This window comes from Alexandromys fortis, unplaced genomic scaffold (assembly GCF_014885135.2).
Source record: "Alexandromys fortis isolate MF-2015 unplaced genomic scaffold, M_Fortis_MF-2015_v1.1 scaffold_83, whole genome shotgun sequence".
NCBI lineage: Eukaryota > Metazoa > Chordata > Mammalia > Rodentia > Cricetidae > Alexandromys > Alexandromys fortis.
Genome location: NW_026068001.1, coordinates 4,779,093 through 4,801,463, shown reverse-complemented (window position 1 = coordinate 4,801,463; position 22,371 = coordinate 4,779,093). Strand labels below are relative to the sequence as shown.

The window sequence follows — 22,371 nt, the reverse complement described above, 5'->3', positions numbered from 1 at the left end:
CCAACCTTAGCTACATTATGGAGACCTTTTCTCAAAATATGTCAATAAGTTAGTTAATTAAAATAAATAAAATTCCAGTTGAATTCTCATTGGCTGACCTTCCTAAGACAAATCCTTCAGCTTAGGAGTCAACATTTTAATTAACATCATAAACCTGGAAGGTGATTTACAGATAAAAACAAAAATAATTGCCCAGATATTTAGATATCAATTCAGATATTTAATAGCTATTGGCTTTTGCTATGTAATGAAGTAGCCCAAGTTTAATGATTTAAACTAGAATCAATTTCATGAGTAAATAATTTGGGGGTTTGGCAGCTTAAGTTATGTTCTTCTTAGTAATTTGGTATCTGCTGGAATTGTTTATGACTTTGTGTGTTGGCTGGGTGTTGACTTTTCTCAAAGCACTTCTTGTCCAACAATTCATATCTCCTTTACGTACTGTCATACTTGAGTAGGCTGTTGAGCAATTCTTCAAAAGGTCAAGCATAAACATTCAAATCCTCCTGAAGTCTATCCTCAAACATAGTATCATTTCTGTTGGATGCTACTGGCCAAACAAAACCCTCAAAAAAAGGTTTGAGGATTGGTAAATTCAGGGAGAGTTGAAAATGTCAAAGTAGTTAGTTGCATGGATAGAAATACTCTGACCCAAGAATCTGTTTAAATTATGGAGTGTGAGGCTATTTGGACTTAAACAAAGAGAAATTATACCCATACTATAACCTCATGCTTAAAGTGCAATCTTCCAATTTTTGTTTTGGATTTGGTACACTGACAATTTCCTGACCAATATACTCTAGGGCCATTAATATTTGTTGTAAATAAGCATGTTGACACTCAGCTACATTTAACTCTTCCTTGTCCAACTGTTTTCTTCTCTTCCTCACAATACAGAAAGTAGCTTCATTCTTCCTCTATACCTTGAGTACTATGGCCCAAATATTAGGGGTATGGACTTAATTTTAGCACCGGATTCCTTGTGTCAAGATCACATGTTATGCCCCTCCCTCTACGATCAAGGGCTCACAAGCTTGATCATGTTTTCTCCAGCAGTAGTATCTGTTCAATACCCAAGTCTGATCACCTAGACTCACAGAGATTGCACCTTTCCAATGATGCAATTGCTGGAATAGGCATGGGTGCTGATTCCTACAGTGTGAATTTGAACTAATAAGAGACAGAAAGAAGTTTGCCTGTAAACTCCTGGCCCATTCTTCCAACCAAATCAGATGTTTCAGGAAATCCATAACGTCACAAAGTGTGGGGGAAAAAGTCCTTCAGGGCTGATCAACTGGCCAGGTTTCTTGTGCTTTTTGAATGACTCAGTAAAACATTGCCCTTTATCAGGTTTGCCCCCTTCCTCGACTGGATCTCCTCTTCCCTCATTCAATAATACATCATGCCCAAAGAACATGTCTGTATGGCTATGTTTTTTTTTTTTTGGGGGGGGGGAGGAATAACAGGATAAAACAAAAATGCATGAAAAACAGAAACTGTCATTCATTTAATGCTAAGCAAATATGGAGTTGGAGTACTTGGTAGTTTTGAGATTTATCCAACAAATGAATGATGGTTGTATTTAGGAATAGTCTTTATTGTCTGGAGCATATTGCAGTTTGTTGCTTTGCTGAAGCTTAACTGATCCTATGCTTTGGGACAGATTGGCAGAGTTACCTAGATAGATAACATCTGCAGCCTGCCTACAGCAATGCCAGTTTCAGCAAAAAATATATTCTGTGTTAAGACTTTTTTTTTAACTCCTAAAGAAAAAGAGACATTTTTTACTGGCTCATCACTGTGAAAAAACACTTTAAAACTATAATGGCCTATAATTGTATATAAATACAAACCCAAGGATAAACTCTTTATGATATTATTCCCTTTATAATGATGCAATATAAGTTAAAAGTTGAATTCACTGTATCATGTGACTAATAAAATTTAAGCAACATTAATCTTGTTACTTAATTTTTTACTAAAGTCAAACCAGTACATTAATATTAAATATCCAAATTGTATAGTCTGTCATTTAATGGACTAAGTTTTCTACCACTTATTCTGTTTAGAGATTTTTAAAGATAGTATTAATTGTTTCATCATATAGAATGGACCATTCACATACTGGTTTTGCCTTTGTGTTTTCCATGAGCTTCAAACAATTAAAGTATAATATTGCTACAAAGCACAAAGTAGATTTCAGGGTATCACAGAGACTATTATGTAAGCAAATATAAATGGAAATAGAATACCTTCAAAGGCTAATAGTTTTATCATTATTATTTATTGTGTGTGCTTCTATGCACACATACAGATATACAAAGGCCACAATATTCATGAGGAGTTAGAGGACAACTTGAGCTAGTTTATTCTCCTTCAAGCATGTGGATCCAAGTGTCTGAGCTCAGGTAATTATTCTTAGTGACTAATCAGGATAGGTGGAATGTGCTCTTATAATGATCCATGTCACTGTTATCTACTAAAACATTTATTAAAATACATTTTTACCTTTTAGAGTATAATATAATTACATAACTCCCCTTTCCTCTCTGAAACCCCTCCCAAGTATCCTACTCCAAACTCTCATTTAAATTCATAAACTCACTTTAAAAAATGTTGTTATTGTATGTATATGTATATGTGTATGTGTATGTATATGTGTGGTGGTGGTGGTGTGCATGTGTGTATTCCTAAATATATCAATACAGCATGATCAGTCTGTATAATGTTATTTGTATGTATATATGTTTTCAGGGCTGTCCGTTTAATATTCGATAACCAATTGTATGTTCTTCCTTAGCTGCCTGTAGTTACTCGACTAGGGACAAGGCCTTGTGAGCTTTCCTCCTTCCATGTTACCATGTCTATTGGTGCTGTCCTTGTTCACATCATATTTAGGCAGCTAAATTGTTGAGGATTTATGGGTGTAGCTTCTCTGACATTTCTCAGAGGGATAATTTCATAGCAAACTTCCTGTTCCACTGAATTATACAATCTTTCTGATACCTCTTAAACAATTATCTCTGAGCCTTAGTTATGTGCAGGAGTTTTGTTGTAGATGAATTAGTAGGGACTGGCTCCACAACTCTGCATTTTGCTGAGCTATGGTTTTCTGTAATGGTGTCCATCTTCTGCAAAGAGAAGTTTCATTGATGAATAGTGAGAACTACACTTAACTGTGAATATAAAGACAAATATTTATAATGTGGTTAGAGACCATGATGTTTTAGTAATGTTGCAGTTGTAGGTTCTCCTCCAAGATCCATGACTTCACTATCTCTGGGTGAGTGCCTACGTTTCTGTTACCAGACATGATTTTCCCTTTGTTGAGTAGGTCCTAAGTCCAACTAGAGAGTTGATGGTTACTTCCAAGGCATGCATGCCACTAGTGCACCCTAAGGGTTATTGTTCCATGCTGGTTGTTGTTGTGGTTATTAACATTTTTAAGTAAGGGCAGCATAATTTACCTATTTTGGAATATTGTATCAAAAGATTCAGCACACAGTCACTTAACCCCATGTTCCAGGGCAAAGACCATGGTCGCAGGGGCCTGTGTCAGACTCTTCTCTTCAGGAACCAGACATACAAGCAATATTTTTTTTCTAAAGCAAAAATTTATGGGAATTTCCCTAAAAGAATTTTTTAAGGGAACTGGTGTTTAAGCAAAGTTAAGGGCTGAATATTTTCTTTGAGGTATTTGTGAAAGCCAACAAGTGTAAAGAGATGGGAAGAGATTATATCTCACAAATAGAGTACTTGCCTGGCATGTGCAAGACTTTGGAGTCTATCACTAACAAACATACGAAAGATTAAAGAGATATGTTAGGAAAATATAAAAATGCAGATATGTACATTTCATGTACATATGTACATTTCATGGATTTTATGTGTAGTCACCTGAGTAAAAGTGCAAACATACGCATTGAAATAATCTAGGTGATAGGTTCTAAGGTGGTCATACAGAAAAAATGGAATATGGTTATGTATATATATGTATATATATATATAATCTTAACACCCAGGAAGGTGAGGCAAGAGAATAAGAAGTTTAGATTGTGTTCCAAAACCCAGTCTTGAAACACACACACACACACACACACACACACACACACACACACCTCATAGTAAACTCAAAAGCATAGAAAACTTTCTGTAAACTCCTGGGAAGACAAAGTCTCCTTGCTGAGATGACATTCTCAAGAGCTGTGTTATTTGCTTTTTGTCTTTTATATTTATTTGTCATCTCTTTGTCAATCAGGTAAAAGTTCATTAATCCTTCTTGTTATAAAAATACATGCATGTGGTGACTGGAGAGATGGCTCAGAGTTTAACTGCACTGACTGTTCTTCTAGAGGACCCAGGTTCAATTCCCAGCACTAGAATTTGCTTTTTATCTTTATAGCTAAGACATTTAACTAAAAAATATTTCCATCTATTGAACATTTTAACACATTTTCAATCGTTTTTATTTGCCATTTCTTTCACTTACATTTCTCTTTCTTTCATTTCTATTCTACATTTATCATTTTGTCTATATTAATTTTATATCTTATTTCCTTTTTAAGATTTTTGCCTGTTGTATCTTATTTTTAATTATGTGTATGTAAATGGGTATGTATACATGAGTACAAGTACCCTTGGAGATCAGAGGCATACGATCCTCTCGGAACTGAAGTTCCAGGTAGTTGTGAGCCACCTGACATGGGTGTTGGGAGCAAACTCAACCTTAACTACTGATTCACCTTTTCAGCCCGCTGATTTCTTTTCAATTTCACATTTATATCTGCTATGACTTGTATTTATTTCTCATGTTTCCTGTTGACTCTCTTGTTTTCATCACCTGCTTAATTTATTTTCAAAAATGAGATTTCATGGGACTGGAAAGACCGTTTAATGGTTAAAAGTAGTTGTTGCTCTTTCAACAGACCCTGGGTTCAGTTCCCAGCACCCACATGATTGCTAAGCCTAGTTCCAGAGGAACCAATACCCACTTTTTGGCCTGCAAGGGCATTACATGCACATGATGCACAGTCATACATTCAGATAATACATCCATACATATAAAATAAAAATAAACAAATCTCTTAAAATGTATTTAAAAATAAGGTTGCTGTGTACTTTTTACAAATTATAGATTTGTTTTTAATCCTTAGATTTAAGTCATACTTATTGTAACATATGTTCATTATTTTACTTTTTGATTATGTTTCTGTTTATTAGTTTGTTCTTTATTTCTACTAATAAATCTGAATTTTTACTTCTTGAATTAGAGAAGTTCTGATTCAATTTAATTTAATTATGATGATGATGATGACAATGTTGATGATGATGCCTATGCCATGATTCATATGTAGAGGTCAGAGCAAAACCTTTTAGAGTCAGTTCTCTTCTTCCACTAGAGATTCTGGGTCCTACATCAATCTCATATTGTCAGGCTTGCACAAAAAGTACCTTTACCTATTATACTGTGTTGGCCTTCACCTACTCACCAAACTCTGGACTTTCATCCCAATATTTTAATGTAAAAGGATACAACTTTTTCATTTCTAAACTACTGCTTGGAAGAGTTCTTATATGAGATGCAATTCTGAATTGATACATGTCAATTATAAAGGAGATCTAGGCTCTCTCTCTCTCTCTCTTTCTCTCTCTCTCTGTATATATATTATATACCACATAATATTGACATATTCATAAAACAAGCTATAAGAAGAAGAGAGATAACTATATTTTAATTAGTAAACCTTAATTTACTTTTCCTCATTGAAATTTTACCAACTATGCCAAATTATACAAATATATGGGAAGTAAAAATTCTATAATTAATAAGGCAAAACTAATTGTTATGTCAAGCATAGTCACATAGGCCTATAATCCCAGGACTCAGGAAACTGAAACAGGAGCCACAAAGATGAGGTTAAACTAAGGTAAAGCATTTGTATAGGTCTATAATTCAAGGACACTGGAAGCTGAAACAGGACGTTTAAAGATCCAAGGCCAAGTTGAGCTACAGATTCAGACTCTGCCCATATAAGCATGCAAGTAAATAATCAAATAGATAAATAAATAGTTTAAAAGTAATTGTAATATGTTGGCCTCATATTAACTTAAGGGGGAAGCAAAGCATAGGATAATTCCAAAGAAGAATAATGTGATATTTAAACTTGACGTTTTGGCAGGCAAGAAAAGTGAATTAAAATTTACCATAAGTATTTTAAATACAGATATTCCTTTATTTTGTTCTGCCACCTTTGATTTATGGATTCATAAAGTATGTCATTATGCACAAACAAATTTCAAATCCTCATATCTTTCTTACATATAATTCTTGCATTATAAGATGTTTTTCTTAATCAGAATGCTTTATGCCATAACGTTTTCTTTGTCTGATATTATTCCAGCAACACTAGGTTTCTTCAGAAAAGTTATGGGTATTTTCTATGTTCTCTTTTTAAGTGTTTTTATTATTATACTAATGGTGTTTATTTTGTACAAAAATATGGTTGAGCTTCATTTCTTTTCAAATCTCACAGTTCAACATCTTTATAAAATTGGAGGAAGGAATTATTCTGCAAGAGGGAACCCATGCCTAGCCCTGTAAACCTGGCTAAAGATCCCTGGCTTGGAGGTCCTAGGCTCTAGAGCAGAACCTACCCACTAGCAACTCAGTGAAGTTATTTTTAAAAGAAGACATGAAGTTGGGATGTAGGGCTGGGGAGTTCTGAGAGAAGGTGAAGACAGAATAGAGGATGGATATGACCTAAGTATATTAGCAAATACTAAATTATAAAAACCTCAAAAGGCCCAGATGGGGTGCATGCCTTTTATCTAGGCATTCAGGAGGCAGAAGCAGGGAAACTCTCTAGGCCAGTGTGGTCTACATAGTGAATTCCAAAACAGCCAGAGCTATAAGTAAGACCCTGTCTCAAAATAAAAGCTACCAAACAACAACAACGAAGCACATAATATCCAAAGTATTCAAACCATTTACATGTAATGTGATTGCTTACATATTTATTACTTTCTATATAATAAGTGTTTTAGTTTTTCTTTCCTTTCTTGTTTTCTCTGCATTAAATACATATTGTTTTGTTATTATACTTCTCTTATGAAATTTCTATTGTGTTTTTACATTTATAGTTTTTAGTTATTTACTGGTATTTAAATATAACAACAACAATGGCTTTTTTTTAGAAGTTTGGTTTTTGGTTTTTGTTTGATGGTGCTTGGAATGTAAGCAAGGAGATTATACATCTACCACTGAGTCATACTCTTAGCCCCACTGTATGTGATTATTGATGGTTTAAAGCACTGGGTTATAATTTGTCCCTTCAGTGAGGATGTGCCTTTGTTTCTGTATGGCAGTGATGTTCAGATATGCAGCCAATCAGGTATGGAGCTGTTTTAAAGCTGGCTATCAGTAATTCTTAAGGCTTAACTATTTACTATTCAGTTTTATTTTAAAATTATGTGTCTTTGGGGTAGCTCATTCCTTACACTTTGCAATCTGAAATACCGCTCCCACATGTTGAAGCCTAGCAAACTTCCAGAAGCCTTAATGTTTTCAGTTTCTCAGCCACCACTACTCGCATTGTGTTTGCTTTGCAGGTGTATTCTCCCTAGCTTCTGAGTCTAGCCAAAGGCAGTGCTACATTTTCAAACGTGTAGAAGTGAGTAGTAACTTCCTATAGGACTAATGAGAGTGCTTTCTTATTATCCTAGGACCCCATGGATCAAGAATCCAGCTTCATAAATTCTCATTTGATCTGTAAACAGAAAAGATCTAACCTAAGCCTAGAGAACAGACAGCAGCAATCTGTTTAAGTCACACCATGTTGCTCGCTGCTTTGACTCTATAGAAAATTATGGTACTTACATCTTGTCTGAGGAAATTTTGGACAAGTTTCTTTGGACTACTTAGATAAACTCGGTGAGTTCAGCAGCAGGAATTTAATCTCAGTCCAGAGGTCAGAAGCATGAAATCAAAGTTTTCTCAAGGTTGGTTCCTTCAGGAGGCTGTTATTCTTTTCTTTCCTCTAGCTTCTGGCAGCCGCTGGCAGTCCTTGGCATTCCTTAGCCTGTAGCTGTGTAACTATCTGCCCCTATGTCCAATTCCCCCTTCTTGCAAGGAAACCAGTGACGTGATTACAGACCACATGAATTTATTATGACCTTATCTTAACTTGTTAGCACCTCAAAGCCCCCATTCTACTTTCAGAAGTACCAGAGCATAGACAAATAGTTTTGGAGGACACATTTCATCTTACAGAAGCAGTTAAACGCCAGATCACTGTCATCTTGGAGTTCCTTCATTCTTGTATACAGGACTTCCAGCTTTGTAGTAGCAGTTCCCATAGTAATTACTGATGTGGAATGAACAGTCAGCAATATGGAAAAAGTGTTCTATCACAATTCTGTTTGGGAGGGTGTGCAGACTTAGTGGGAAAAAAACACTGACATTTCAACATCGTGAACCCTCTGGTTGGAGCTTTAATCACAAACTTCAAGTCTCTCAGAACTGTGTGGAAACAGTTGTTTTGTTACTTAAGTTCCCCTATCTTTGGTGTTTTCTTGTGGCAGCCTAGGATGACTAACACAGGCTGAATCAGTAAATGCTGCACATAACATTCCTATCATTTTGACCTTATATTTTTAGAATTGACTGAAATGCATATTTCCTAGGTGTTTAACCACATAAAACAGAGAATCATGTGATTGCAGTTCTTTGTTGATATTTCCTTTTTTGAGCCAGGGACTTACACAGCCTATAGCTGAGTATAATCTTAAGTTCCTATTCCTCCTGCATCTAGCTCCTAAGAGCTAGATGACAGACAGGAATTGCCCTACCTTAAACTATTGTGCTGCTCTTTGGTTTTCACAGAAGCACCCAATGGGTCACACTTTGACCTTCACCTTTGTGGTTCACTGGAACTAAAGTCTAGGTAGAAATGTAGTAGCAAAGATGATTGTAGGCTAAAGAGAGTCAGTTCCTTACAAGTTAATCCCTTCACTAAAGACAGAGATAGGCTGACCTCTTCAGAAGGTACTAGAAGAGCCGATTCTGCTGGCAAAGCAGAACTTACAATGGTTAGAGGGCTCTGCCTTATTAGAAGCATCTAATAGGATTGCGTTCCAGTTTTAAAATCTCATTCTTCCCACAAAAAGGCTCTAAGTTTATTCCTAGAAGTGTTATGACACTGGGAATTTAGTTTGCATAATTGAGAACTTCCGGAAGAAACCTGGCTTACCTTTTCAGAAATCTTAGCCTTTTAGATACAAAGAGAAACATTATTTCTGGTTAGACAAAATCACTTTCCCATTCTCTGTGGAAATTCATATAAGAGTTCAGATTTCTTTACAGAAAGTCAATCCTTTCTGTCTTTTTCCCAGCACAGTTAAGAGAAACCAACCAACCATTTCATACTATTGGATACATCGTATTCTAAGGTGCCAAATATATGTTCAATCCAATCCATGATTTCTATATGGCATTATTTTATTCATCTCTAATTCTGTATGTTGATTCTCAGTGCCTTCCTACCCACTGGGAATATGCTCATTAGTGCTTTGAACTCGAATCTTATTTTCCTAACACTCAAAGTCAAACTCATTTATGATCCCATTGCTCTGGAACCGTATTTGGTATAAAAATCTGTATCTTTTTTAGTTTAATTAATGGAAAATCAGTAATTTTTCTATCTCTAGCTATGTTGTAGGAGACTGCTTGTTTGTTCCCAGTTACCCAGACTCAAAATAACCACTCAGAATGTATATTATTTAAATCACTGCTTGACCAGTCACTTAAGTGTATTGCTAGCTAGCTCTTAAATCTTTGGTGAATAAATAAATAAATAAACTAATATTTCTATTATTTTAGATTTTACCATGAGGCTTGTGGCCTATTGGCAACGTTCCAGCAGGTGGCTTCATGGTGTCTCCTGGATCTGCCTTCTTTCTCTCAGCATTCAGTTGAGCTCCCCCCAGCTATGATCTGCCCTGCTAAAGGCCCAAAGCAGCTTCTATATTAATCAATGGTAATAAAACATATTCATAGCATACAGAGGAGAATCCAACATCACCTCCCATTTTCTGTGTAAATAAAAAGGAAGGTTTTAACTTTAACATAGCAAGATTGCATATAACAAAACAGGTATCAAGCAAGAATTGCAGTGATAACATTTATATCTACTTTATCTTTTATCATAACTAAGGAAAACTATGACTATAACTATCTATTCTACAACTCCATCAAAGACTCCAGAAGATATATAATATTACCCAACTTAACAGGAAGTGCATTGTAAGCAACTTCCAAAACTCTAGAATTTACAGAGACATCTTGCTGCCTGGCCAGTCCCCCAAAGTTCTGTAATTTTGGGGCATCCATATTCAGTCCATAGGCCCAGAGTATCCTGCAGACTTTTCCACAAAGCAGGAGATTTCAAAGACAGTTCCACTTATACTGGCAATTTGTCAGTCACTTTTTTCTCTTTTTAGCAGAATCATACATTACATTTTTAAGTAAGCTGCACAAATACAATACCTTAATCAAGAGCAAAAATATACATATAACAAAATTGACCTTAAATTTGTATCAATAGATCAAGATCTATATCAATGCAGTGTATTCATATCTACAGCATATCCCACTTTCCATGTAAACAAACATTTGAAAACAATATTTGGGAATTTAGGCATAGTTTTCTCCAAATTCCTTCCTGCTTTTTTGGGTGAAGTAACTTTTAGGGGTATTTATGGTTAACTTTCATGTGGTCTTGGTCCATCAAACCACGTTAGTCTGCAAGAAATTCATAGGTTCTCTCTTCTCTGGAAATAAAAGAAGAACCTCTTTTCCAAAGAAACCAGATTTTCTTTAAAATGACGTTATTGATGATTTGGTGGTACAAATTATTTTGTGAATTGTGCAGTATTGGCAATATTTCTGGTCTTGACTTACTAGATATCAGTAGCAGAATTCACATACCCACATAGTCACAACAACCAATACTATGTTCAGACATTCTAAATATTCCCTGCAGGACAAAATGGATCCTGGTAAGAACTACCAGTATGTCTATCCTTGACATCTTGTGTATTTCTAAGTTCTGTGTTGTCACGAGCCATTTCCCCCCTAAAAATCATTACAGGAACCATCACCCTGGGGAGTCTGCAGAGAACCCCACACCCATAATTATGTTCTATTGAGAGAACCTGCCCCACACCCAATTAACTTATCTGTTAGCAGAACACGCCTCACACTCCAGCTATCCAGGGAACCAGGTGTGGCAACTTGTGAGTTCTTGGCCTACCTGTCTGAATGTAACGTCTTGGCCTACGTGATGAACCTGGCCTATGTGACCGGGACCAAGAGATCCCGTGCCCTGCCCACAAAGTCCTCATTCAGGGCCTATATAAGCAGCAACCATGATCCTAATAAACGGAGGCTTTGATAAATCTGCTTGGCCTTCTTCTTCTGTCCTAGCTCATTCCCTTCCAGGTAGCGCCCCTCTGTGACCCTGGAATAACTGATTGCAGGGTGGGTTACAACCCCTAGACTGAGTAACCCACCCAAACGCAATCGACACTGTGTCTTTCTGAGACAGGTATTTGTTATACAGTATTGGCCTCATGTGATTTATTGGAGGACCATATGTAGTCCATATATGACTATTTTCTTGCATTTGCTGCTAAGACTCTACTGGTTAGATTTTATTCCCTTTACACAAACTAGAGACAGTTGGGAAGAGGGAGCATCAACTGAGGACTTGCCTCTTTCAGACTGGCCATAGCAAGTCTCTGGATCATTTTCTTGATTAATGACTGATGTATGAGCCATCCCACTATTGGCAGTGCAACCCATGGACAGGGGTGGTCCTGGGTTGTTTTGAAATCAGGTTGATTGAGCCATGAGGAAAAAAAATCAGTAAGCATTGTTCCTCCATGGTTTCTGCTTCTTTTCCTGCTTCCAGGTTCCCACCTTGTGTCATTTTGATAACAGAAGTAACCTGTATGGCAAATAAACAATTTCTTTTCCACAAATCATTTTGGATTAATGTTTTTATCACAATAATAAAAATCAGCATATGATGCAAGTTTTTGCATCATACCAACAGCATAAGTTAGCAGAATAACATACACAGGTTGTAGAATAACCAGGCCTTCCCTTCTAGAAGCCTCCACATCTCCAGTAATATACTGTTTCATTAACCAGAGTCCAAAATGAACAAGAGAATGAAGATGGGGAAATATAGTACAATTTAAGCAAGAGGACATATTACAAATCATTGCAAGATAGTTTTCTCAAAGCAGGATTCAAAGTAAGTCAAGAGACAAATGAAAATATTGATTTAGTTGAGACATTTTGCAATTACAAAGATTAAACAGAAGAAAAATGGTGACTTTATATAAGTCAAATATATTAAATATTCAGGAAACTCCACAACTTCTTAATCCATGTTTTTCAATATAATCAAGGCCACAATGGATCCATCAACTGTGCCTTCTAGGACTGGAGCAAGGACTCCAAGAATTTCTGTAGAGTTGTATGCTGTGAATATGCATTATTACCATTGGCTAATAAAAAATCTGCGTTGGCCTATGGCAGTGCAGAATATAGTAAGGAAGGAAATCTAATTTTTTTTTTTTCAGATAGGGTCTGTTTGCTGGCAGCGAGCAGAAGTGTAGCTCCTTTAAGAGAAAGTTTCCTGACTCAGCATTAACAGAAAAACCTCCACTGCTTCTTTAATAATCAGCTTCTTGTTTCGTCCTGGCAACACAAACAGCTCTGGATTTTTCCGGAGGTCTTGTTACACAGCGCTTGAATGAGGTTTGTGGGCAGCATGTTGCAAGTTACTTGCTTCCCAGAGTTGGGGTGGTAAACATGCCTCCCAGAGCAGGTGGTAAATGGACCTCTGACATGCTGGAAAGCCAAGCAGGATGGAACCAACAGTCAAAATGGCTGCTTTGATCTTAGCCATACCTGCTTATCAATTTTAAACAATTGTCTCTAAAGTATTGCAGATATGCAATAAAGACAAATTCAGAAAAAAAATAAACCTTTATATGGATCATAATGTGTTTAAAATGTACATAGGTTTAAGAAAAAAGAAACATGTATATAGGCAGTTTTAGGAAGAAATAGTTTTTAAAAATAAGTCTTTAAAGAGACAATAAAAGCAATATAAGAGTACAGACCATCATAGATGAAAGGATTAAAGATAATAAAATAAATATTAAAAACTAATAGAGAAAAAATAAACTACATCAAGATGAAATATACACAGAGAGTCTGAATTATGTATACTATTGTGTTTTCTTTGAATATTTTGACTGTGAATGAGCTAACTATAGAGAGATATTTCATTGTATAGGCTGCTAAGCTAAACAAGCATATGTATTTTAAAATTATCTTGAGTTCAAAATTTGTATCTAAGGATATGTTACTTTGGAAAAGAAGTTCTGCTTTTGTTTCCACAGAATATGAGAACCTATGGATGCCTTCCAGGCTAATGTGGTTTGATGGAACAAGAGCCTCCGAAAGGTCTTTATGAACCCTAAAAATACTTCACCCAACAAGCAGCAGGAAAAAATTTGGAGAAAACTATACCCAAATTCCCAAAAAGATTGTATGTAAAAGTATGTTTTTATTTAAAGGGGGTGATTATAAATATTTAATGGCCACAGTCAATTTCTCAAAAAAAAAAAAAAAAAAACATAAGGGGGACTTGATATAAAGGTGGTACTTTGCATTGGTATAGATCTTGGTTTATTGATACAAATTTGAGGTCAATTTTGTTATCTGTATGTTTCTACTCTTGTTAAAGGTTTATGCTTATACATCTCATTTTAAAACACAATGTATAATTGAAAGTTAGATTAATTAGGAATTCATTTATAATAGTCAAACTTCTAGTCATGTTAGTTATGTTTTCTAGTTATACAGATATACATTCCAGTTAGATAGAGAATCTTCAACACTTCAAAAACCTACAGAATATGGAGTGTAAAAGGTTTTAAAAACTTAAACTTTTCTCAGCATGGTCCTTCAGGGTTCTTGCTTCACAGAGAAAATGACTAGACATTCTGCAGGACACAGAATAAAGTGACTGACAAAGTGCCAAAATAGGTGAAACAGTCTTTCAAATGTCCTGCTTCATGGAAAAGTGCCAGGTACTATGGGCCTGTAGGCTGAAGATGCATGCCCCAATGTTACAGAAGAACACTGGGTGATTTTCCAGGCAGTGAGATGTCACTGTCATTTCTAGAACTTTGGACGTTGCCTACAATGAATTTCATGTTTACTTAGGTAATATCATATACTTTTAGGGTCATCGATGAAGCTGAAGATAGTTATAATTTTCCTCAGTTATAATAAAAGACAAATTAGATGCAAAAGTTTAGACACACAGAGATAAGATAGATGATAAAATATTTTCTTTAATTTTTGCCTAATACAAAGAGACTAGGTATTATAACTATAATTCTTGCTTGATATATATTTATTTTGTTATATATAATTTTATTGTGTTAAAGTTAAAACCTTCATTTTTATTTAGACATAAAGGGGAGATGATATGAAATTTCCCTCTTTATGTTGTGAATGTGTTTTATTATCATGACTTATTAATAATAAGTTGCTTTGACTTATGTCAGGAAACAAAACTGAATGCTAGAAGAAAGAAGGCAGAAGCATGTAGCTGCAAAAGAAGAAAGATGCCAGAAACTTACTGGTAAGCCACAGCCTCATGGTGATACACAGATTAATAGAAATGGGTTAACTTAAGATGTATGAGCTTGCTAGGAATATGCCTATGATATTGGTCAAACAGTGTTATAATTAATATAATTTCTGTGTGATTATTTGGGTCTGAGCAGCAGGAAAACCAATGTGCAGTCTCTTCTTACAGTTTATCTTCAACAAAAGCCGTGCAGAAACTTAGTCTCTACCATGGCAATGTTTAATGGGTGGTTGGTCATGGAATCATTAGTCTTGGGGGGGGGGCTGTGTTATGAGAGTGAGTTAGCTTTTTTGGGACTTAAATGACCATGCTTTCCATGAAAATATGTTGTTGCTGAGGTTTTTGTTCTTTGCTCAGCTGGGATTCCCATACACCAATGTGATTTATTCTGAGTATGCTTGCTTCAATTTCTGTTTCTCTGCCAAATTGTGATGCAGTTTGCATTATTATAGTAATACCAGATGAAAAACATCAACACCCAACATACAGTATGTCGATTGCGTTGGGTGGGTTACTCAGTCTAGGGGTTTGTAACCCACCCTGCAATCAGTTATTCCAGGGTCTCGGAGGGGCGCTACCTGGAAGGGAATGAGCTAGGACAGAAGAATGAGGCTAAGCAGATTTGTCAAAGCCCCCGTTTATTAGGATCATGGTTGCTATTTATATAGGCCCTGCATGAGGACTTGGTGGGCAGGGCACGGGATCTCGCAGCGTGGTCCCAGTCATGTAGGCCAGGAAGTCACAAGTTGCCACACCTGGTTCCCTGGATAGCTAGAATGTGAGGTGCATTCTGCTAACAGATAAGATAATTGGGTGTGGCAGGTTCTCTCAATAGAACATAATTATGGGTGTGGGGTTCTCTGCAGACTCCCCAGGGTGATGGTTCCTGTAATGATTTTTAGAGGGGAAATGGCTCGTGACAACAGTACTGTTTCTTCCCAAGCTGATATCCACAAACCGAGGAATGGCATGATACCTCTTGCTGTAAATGCTAATGACACATTGGCGAAAGTCTGGTTTTCACCCCAGTTAGTTAAGTCTGGTGGTACGGGGTCCTTAGTTATAAAGAACAGAATGCTTTTTAAAGTATATTGGGTATTTTATCATCACTCTGACTAAATAGCTGTCAAAAACAACTTAAGAGAGAAGTTTTATTTCAACTTGTGGCTTCAGACAATTCAGCTTTTGCTCCAGCAAGTTGTTTTGCATTTAGAGCACACCAGCAACTTCAGGGTAGTGGGAACATGGAAAGATTAGTGAAAGAAAAGAGTTTATGTAGGCCCACTGCTGCACTTTTGCTTTGAAATGTGATCATGGTTGGGAACAATGCTCCTCCTCCTTCTGTTTCTTCTTGAGTAAATCTTGCCAGTCCTGGATGAAGTCACCACAAGCCCTGTGTGGGTAGGTGCTGCCACCAACTGACTGTGATTTTTCACTTTGACTACAGAACTCATCATTATTTAAAGTACTCATGACACAAGCAGGGTTCATTGGGTGACCTCTATCCACTCCCAAACAGAACACTGTTTTCATCTAGGATGTTAATCATTTACCCAAATACACAGTAATCACATTGTATACTTTATACCTAGTGCCTAAATGAAAATGTCTCATGCTGTGAGAGTTTTGCTTGGGGTAGTTGAATAATCATCACACAGCAAATAGTCAGGAAGTGGGTGTAGAGGATTTTGATAAGATAAAGAGGAGCAGAATGGGTGAGGCTGGATGGGATGAACTATTTATACAGGTTGGGTATAGTAAGCATATTAGGGGAAATGGAGAAGCAGGAGGACAATAATCAAAAAGAATAGGGTGAAAGAGTGGGGTAGAAAAATGAGAAAGTCAGAACATGGAGATGGCTCAGCTGTAAAAGCACTTGCTGTGCAAGTCTGCATACCGATGTTCAATTCCCTCAGAAGCCATGGGATAGACCCAGGTCTCCCTAGGTTAAAATGGGAGGTATACACAAGAGAATCTTGTATGTGCAATGCTCCTGTCTTACAAACAAGGGAGAGGGGGGAAAATGGTTCTCGAAAGTTATCCTCTGAATTTCATGCAGAGGTACTCAAATTCACACACACACACACACACACACGCACACACACACACACACACACACACAAATCTTAAAGAAATAAAATGGCATTAGATTCTAGGGATTTTTTCTAATTTATTTATTTTTTTATTGGAAAAAAAATTTCCGCCTCCTGCCAGCCTCCCGTTTCCCTCCCCCTCCTCTCCCTCCTCTCCCCTCGCCCAACTCCTCTCCCCCTCCCTCTCCAGTCCTAAGAGCAGTCAGGGTTCCCTGCCCTGTGGAAAGTCCAAGGTCCTCCCTCCTCCATCCAGGTCTAGGAAGGTGAACATCCAACCTGGCTAGGCTCCCACCAAGCCAGAACATGAAGAAAGAGCAAAACCCAGTGCCATTGTCCTTGGCTTCTCAGCAGCCCTCATTGTCTGCCATGTTCAGAGAGTCCAGTTTTATCTCATGCTTTTTCAGTCACAGTCCAGCTGGCCTTTGTGAGCTCCCAATAGGTCAGCCCCACTGTCTCAATGGGTGGATGCACCCCTCACGGTCCTGACTTCCTTGCTCATGTTCTCCCTTCTTCTACTCCTCATTGGGACCTTGGGAGCTCATTCTGGTGCTCCAATGTGGGTCTCTGTCTCTATCTCCATCCATCGCCAGATGAAGGTTCTATGGTGATATGCAAGATATTCATCAGTATGGCTATAGGATAGGGCCATTTCAGGTTCCCTCTCCTCAGCTGCCCAAGGAACTAACTGGGGACATCGCCCTGAGCCCCTGGGAGCCCCTCTAGGTTCAAGTCTTTTGCCAACCCTAAGATGGCTCCCTTAATTAACACATATACTTCTCTGCTCCCATATCCACCCTTCCTTTATCCCAACCATTTCATTTCCCCAAGTTCCCCCCATCCTCCCCTTCTCAATGTTCTCTCCCCATCTCCCCTTACCCCCATCTCACTCTACCTCAAAGATCCCAATTTTTTTTCTGGTAATCTTGTCTACTTCCCATATCCAGGAGGATAACTATATGCTTTTCTTTGGGTTCACCTTCTTATTTAGCTTCTTTAGGATCACAAATTATAGATTCAATGGCCTTTATTTATGGCTAGAAACCAATTATGAGTGAGTACATCCCATGTTCATTTTTTTGGGTCTGGGTTACCTCACTCAGAATAGTGTTTTCTATTTCCATCCATTTGCATGCAAAATTGAAGATGTCATTGTTTTTTACCGCTGAGTAGTACTCTAATGTGTATATATTCCACACTTTCTTCATACATTCTTTCATTGAAGGACATCTAGGTTGCTTCTAGGTCTGGCTATTACAAATAATGCTGCTATGAACATAGTTGAACAAATGCTTTTGTAATATGATGGGGTATCTCTTGGGTATATTCCCAAGAGTGGTATTGCTGGGTCCTCTGGTAGGTTGATCCCGAATTTCCTGAGAAACCGCCACACCGATTTCCAAAGTTGTTGCACAAGTTTGCATTCCCACCAGCAATGGATGAGGGTACCCCTTCTTCCACAACCTCTCCAGCACAGACTATCACGAGTGTTTTTTATTTTAGCCATTCTGACAGGTGTAAGATGATATCTCAAAGTTGTTTTGATTTGCATTTCCCTGATCGCTAAGGAGGTTGAGCATGACCTTAAGTGTCTTTTGGCCATTTGAACTTCTTCTTTTGAGAATTCTCTGTTCAGTTCAGTGCCCCATTTTTTTAAATTGGGTTAATTAGCATTTTAAAGTCTAGTTTCTTGAGTTCTTTATATATTTTGGAGATCAGACCTTTGTCTGTTGCGGGGTTGGTGAAGATCTTCTCCCAGTCAGTAGGTTGCCGTTTTGTCTTAGTGACAGTGTCCTTTGCTTTGCAGAAGCTTCTCAGTTTCAGGAGGTCCCATTTATTCAGTGTTGCCCTTAATGTCTGTTCTGCTGGGGTTATACATAGGAAGCGATCTCCTGTGCCCATCTGTTGTAGGGTATTTCCCACTTTCTCTTCTATCAGCTTCAGTGTGTTCAGATTGATATTGAGGTCTTTGATCCATTTGGACTTGAGTTTTGTGCATGGTGATAGATATGGGTCTATTTTCATTCTTCTACAGGTTGTCATCCAGTTGTTCCAGCACCATTTGTTGAAGATGCTTTCTTTCTTCCATTGTATACTTTTAGCTTCTTTATTGAAAATGATTTGTTCATAGGTTTGTGGCTTTAAAAAATGGGTCTTCTATATGATTCCATTGGTCGACTTCTCTGTTTTTATGCCAGTACTACGCTGTTTTCATTACTGTAGCTCTGTAATAGAGTTTGAAGTCAGGGATGGTAATGCCTCCAGAAGTTCCTTTATTGTATATGATTGTTTTGGCTATCCTGGGTTTTTTGTTTTTCCATATAAAGTTGATTATATTCTCTCAAGATCTCTGAAGAATTTTGATGGGACCTTGATGGGGATTGCACTGAATTTATAGATTGCCTTTGGTAGAATTGCCATTTTTACTATGGTTCTCCTCCCAATCTAAGAGCAAGCAAGATCCTTCCATTTTCTGGTATCCTCTTCAATTTCTTTCTTCAAAGCCTTAAAGTTCTTGTCAAATAGATCTTTCACTTCCTTGGTTAGATTTACCCCAAGATATTTTATGCTGTTTGTGGCTATTGTGAAAGGTGAAGCTTCTCTGATTTCCCTCTCTGCTAACTTATCCTTTGTATATAGGAGAGCAACTGATTTTTTGAGTTGATCTTGTATCCTGCCACCTTACTAAAGGTGTTTATCAGCTGTGGGCGTTCTTTAGTGGAGTTTTTGGAGTCGCTTATGTACACTATCATATCATCTGCAAATAATGAAAGTTTAACTTCTTCCTTTCCAATATGAATGCGCTAGGTCCCTTTATGTTCTCTTATTTCTATTGCTAGAACTTCAAGCACTATATTGAAGAGGTATGGAGAGAGTGGACAGCCTTGTCGTGTTCCAGATTTTAGTGGCATGGCTTTGAGTTTCTCTCCATTTAATTTGACGTTAGCTGTCGGCTTGCTGTAAATAGCTTTTATTATATTTAGGTATGACCTTTGTACCCCTAATCTCTCCAAGACTTTTATCATAAAGGAATGTTGAATTTTGTCAAATGCTTTTTCAGCATCTAATGAAACAATCATTTTTTTTTCTTTTAGTTTATTTATATGATGGATTACATTGATAGATTTTCATATGTTGACCCAGCCCTGCATCTCTGGGATGAAGCCTACTTCATCATAATGGATAATATTTCTAATGTGTTTTTGGATTCGGTTTGCCAGTATTTTATTGAGGATTTTTTTGTTGGTGTTCATGCGTGAGATTGACTTGTAATTCTCTTTCTTGGCTGAGTCTTTGTGTGGTTTTGGTATCAGGGTAACTGTAGCTTCATAAAAGGAATTTGGCAATGACTCTTCTGTTTCTATATTGTGAAATACATTAAGGAGTATAGGTATTAGGTCTTCTTGGAAGTTCTGGTAGAATTCCTCATCGAAACCATCTGGTCCTGGGCTTTTTTTTTTTGGTAGGGAGGTTTTTGATAACAGATTCTAATTCTTCGTGACTAACAGGTCTATTTAGATTGTTTACCTGGTCCTAGTTTAACTTTGGTATATGGTATTTATCTAAGATGTGTCAATTTCTTTTACATTTTCCAATTTTGTGGCATATAGGCTCTTGTAGTAAGATCTAATGATTCTCAAAATTTCCTCTGTGTCTGTGGTTATGTCCCCCTTTTCATTTCTGATCTTATTAATTTGCATATTCTCTGTCTGCCGTTTGATTAGTTTGGATAGGGGCTTATCAATCTTGTTGATTTTCTCCAGGAACCAGCTTTTTGTTTCACTGATTCTTTCGATTGTTTTCTGTGTTTTTATTTTGTTGATTTCAGCCCTCAGTTTGATTATTTCCAGTCTTCTACTCCTCCTAGATGAGTCTGCTTCTTTTTTTTTTTTTCTAGAGCTTTCAGGTGGGCTGTTAAATCTCCAACATGTGCTTTCTCCCTTTTCTTTAAGTGGACACTTAGTGCTATGAACTTTCCTCTTAGGACTGCTTTCATAGTGTCCCATAAGTTTGAGTATGTTGTTCCTTTATTTTCATTCAATTCACGGAAGACTTTAATTTCTTTCTTTATTTCTTCCTTGATCCAGGTGTGGTTCAGTAGTTGACTGTTCAGTTTCCATGATTTTGTAGGCTTTCTGGGGGTAGTACTGTTGTTGAATTCTAACTTTAATCCATTGTGATCCGATAAGATACAGGTGGTTACTAATATTTTTTTGTAACTCTGGAAGTTTGCTTTGTTACCGAATATGTGGTCAATTTTCTAGAAGGTTCCATGGGCTGCGGAGAAGAAGGTATATTCTTTCCTATTTGGGTGGAATATTCTATACATGTCTGTTAAGTCCATTTGATTCATTACCTCCATTAATTCTCTTAGTTCTCTGTTAGGTTTCTGTCTTATTGACCTGTCCATTGGTGAGAGAGGAGTGTTGAAGTCTCCTACTGTAAGTGTGTGGTTTGATGACTGCCTTGAGTTTTAGTAATATTTCTTTTACATAAGTTTGTGCTTTTATATTAGGGGCATAGATATTCAGGATTGAGACTTCATCCTGATTAATTCTTCATGTTATGAGTATAAAATGACCCTCTCCATCTCTTTTGATTGATTTAAGTTTGAAGTCAACTTTGTTAGAAATTAGTATGGCCACACCTGCTTGTTTCTTAGGTCTATTTGCTTGATAAGCTTTTTCCCAGCCCTTTACTCTGAGTAGGTGCCTGTCTTTATGTTTGAGGTGTGTTTCTTGTAAACAGCAGAGTGTTGGATCCTGTTTTCGCATCCAATCTCTTAGCCTTTGCCATTTTACAGGTGAGTTGAGTAAATTGACATTAAGTGATATTAATGACCAGTGGTTGTTAACTCCAGTCATTTTTTTCTTTTTTTGGTAGTAGAGTTTGTGTGTTTCCCTTCTTCGAGTTGTGCTGGTGAGGGTCATTAGATGTCTGAGTTATTGTGGGCATTGTTGGAGTCCTTGGGTTGTGATTTTCCTTCTATTACTTTCTGTAAGGGTGGATTTGTGGCTACATATTGTTTAAATTTGTTTTTATCCTGGAAAATTTTCTTTTCTCCATTTATATTGAACGAAAGCTTGGCTGGGTATAGTAGTCTGGGCATGCATCCATGGTCCCTTAGTTTCTATAGTACATCTATCCAGGACCTTCTGGCTTTCATGGTTTCCATAGAGAAGTCAGGTGTAAGTCTGATAGGTTTACCACAAGTAACTTGACCTTTTTCCTTTGCAGCTCTTAATATTTTTTCTTTATTGTTTTGATTATTATATGCTGAGGGGATTTTTTTTTCATCCAGTCTATTTAGTGTTCTGTATGCTTCTTGAACCTTCATAGGTATATCTTTCTTTAGGTTGGGAAAGTTTTCTTCTATAATTTTATTAAATACATTTTCTGGACCATTGAGCTACACTTCTCCTTCTTCTACTCCAATTATTCTTAGGTTTGGTCTTTTTATTGTGGCCCAGATTTCCTGAATGTTTTGTGATGAAAGTTTGTTGGATTTGTTGTTTTCTTTGATCAGTGCATTTATTTTCTCT

The 22,371-nt window shown here is 37.0% G+C and overlaps 1 long non-coding RNA gene across 4 annotated transcripts in view; it reads left to right on the top strand.

The window, feature by feature from the left end:
- Positions 1-11,779: 11,779 nt before the first annotated feature.
- Positions 11,780-22,371, top strand: part of LOC126512841 (uncharacterized) — a 41,833-nt gene continuing 31,241 nt past the window's right edge. For 2 of the 4 annotated variants that reach the window (XR_007595161.1, XR_007595159.1), the window contains exons 1-2: positions 11,780-13,625; positions 14,653-14,729. This is a non-coding gene — a long non-coding RNA (uncharacterized lncRNA). Of the gene's footprint in view, positions 13,636-14,652; positions 14,730-22,371 lie in introns of all 4 variants that reach the window. The other 2 variants (XR_007595160.1, XR_007595162.1) reach the window with 2 other exon arrangements.